We start from the raw sequence: 2,663 nt of genomic DNA on the forward strand, positions 1-2,663 counted from the left end.
TCGCCCAGACTGGAGTGCAGTGGCCGCTCCCGGCCACCGCAGCCTCGACCTGCTGGGTTCCGGCGATCCTTCCGCCTCAGCCTTCCAAGTAGCCAGAATTACAGGCATGTGCTACCACGCCCGGCTGATTTTTTTATTTATTGTAGAGATGAGGTCTCGCTGCCCAGGCGGGTCTCGAACCCGCGGGCTCAGGCAATCCACTCACCTCAGCCTCCCAAAGGCGCGGGATTACAGGCTGAGCCACCGAGCCCGGCTTGTAAATTCTTAATAGTTATTATAATGTTAAAGTACTAGATTTAGTTACTTGTTCAATAAATGGCTATTGAGCAGATGATACTGGGTAGAAAAGCAGGGATGACGACTTGAAGTCAAAAGTGATACAGAAGAATTGGTCTCTGAGATATGGAGACGTTTTAGGAATAGTTCTTTTTTTTTTTGAGTCGGAATTTCTCTCTCACCCAGGCTGAAGTGCAATGGCATGATCATAGTCACTACAGCTTTGACTTTCTGGGCTCAGGTGATCCTTCCACCTCAGCCTTCCAAGCAGCTGGGACTACAGGCATGGATGCCATGTCCAGCTAAATTTTACATTTATTGTAGAGCCGAGTTCTCACCATGTTGCCCACGCTGGTCTCAAACTCCTGGGCTCAGGTGATCCTCTCGTCTTGGATTCCCAAAGTGCTGGGATTATAGGGATGAACCACCACATCTGGTCAGGAACATCTTTTTTTTTTTTTTTTTTTGAGTCGGAGTCTCACTCTGTTGCCCAGGCTGGAGTGCAGTGCATTGCTCACGGGCACCGCAGCCTTGACCTGCTGGGCTCAGGTGATATTTCCACCTCAGCTTTCCAAGTAGCTGGAATTATAGGCGCCATGCCTGGCTAATTTTTTGATTTATTGTAGAGACAAGGTCTCATCATGTTGCCCAGGCTGGTCTCAAACCAGTGGGCTCAGGCAATCCTCTTGCCTCGGCCTTCCAAAGTGCTGGAATTACAGGTGGGAGCCACTGCACCTGACCAAGAACATCTTAACTAGTCCACTTTGATTATATTTTCCTTTATATGTGCTTGTAAAAGTGATACATTATTTAAACAAAAACTATGCCTAAATTTTTTTAAATGAAAAAATAATTGCTGAGTGTCTTAGGCATTTGTTCTAGGCCTAAGAATCTCTTACTAAATCATAAGAGGCAACACAGTATAATGGTGATAAGCACTGGCATCAGAGACTGGCTCAAAAACTCTACAATCACATAAGTTACTTAAACCTCCCTGAGTTTCCCTTTCACCATTTATAAAATGGAGATTAAAAATACCTGTATCGCTAGCTGGGCACTTTTGGAGGCTGAGGCAGGGGAATTGCTTGAGCCCAGGAGTTTGAGACCAACCTAGGAAACATGGTGAGATGTCACCTCTACTAAAAAATAAAAAATAGCCAGTCGTGATAACTTGTGCCTGTAGTCTCAGCTACTTGGGAGGCTAAGGTGGGAGGACCGCTTGATCCCAGGCGGTCAAAGCTGTGGTGAGCCATGATCATACCATTGCACTCTAGCCTGGGTGACAGAATGAGACCTGACTCAAAAAAAAAAAAAACAATTGTTCGCATCACAGTTTTTCTGTAAGGTTTAACTGAGATGAAGGAATCATTAAAAAAAAAAATAACACTGTCATCAGTGTTACTAATAATAAATATACAACTGTGCTGTGGAGGATGGTCCGGGAAAAGAAAAACAAAATAATGAAGCATGCAACCTTTTCAGCCATAACCCCCATCTTTCTCTCTCTGCAGTGTCAAATTCTCTTAATCCCTGACAACCCAGCTCAGATGTTGCCTCCTCCAGAAGAAAGTGTCCTGATATGAGTGTCCCTCATTTGTGGTCTCACAGCATTTAACTCTTTCTTCTCACACATTCTGTCTCCCACTGCAGTATGTTCTGCATGTCTGTCTCTTTCCCATCAATTAAAAAAAAAAAAAAAGACAATAATATAACCTATATCAAAGAAAAAACTTATTCCAGTGAGTCTTTGAGCATTTGTTTCACAGTAGGAAAACAAGAAAACAAATTATATTTAGGTTTGCAGTCAAGAATATGTTTCTGAGATGATCAAACCTATAAACCAATGAAATGCTGTTCCCTGTTCTTTTAGGTTTTACTGTGCTGCTTACTCAGATGCAACCAGTCCCTCAGGCACTAAAGTGGATGTTTTCTGCATTTGGTGTGGGATCCTTCAGTGAGGGAATCTACACTATGGTGTTAACAGTTTTGGCAAGAGATTGCGTATGTTTTTAAATAATGCATTTCTAAAGACTCATCTTAATCTGAAAGCTTGGCTGTAAATAACATACCACTAGTCTTCAATATTTATTTTCTACTTACACTAAAATAAAGATTATGTAGAGATGAAATTTCTAGTCAGATACATGTCACAGTTAAACATTTCACACACTAGGGAAAGTTTAAAAATTCCACAAAAGATTTTTCTTTACTAGAATTTTCCAAAGTGGTTAAGCTATTAATCAACAATGGAGTTGGGCTCGGTGGCTCAGCCTGTAATCCCGTGCTTTGGGAGGCTGAGGTGAGTGGATTGCCTGAGCCTGCGGGTTCAAGACCCGCCTGGGCAACTTGGCAAGACCTCATCTCTACAATAAATAAAAAAAAACTAG

Source organism: Carlito syrichta, unplaced genomic scaffold, assembly GCF_000164805.1.
Source record: "Carlito syrichta isolate Samal-C Ts95f unplaced genomic scaffold, Tarsius_syrichta-2.0.1 Scaffold311363, whole genome shotgun sequence".
Lineage (NCBI taxonomy): Eukaryota > Metazoa > Chordata > Mammalia > Primates > Tarsiidae > Carlito > Carlito syrichta.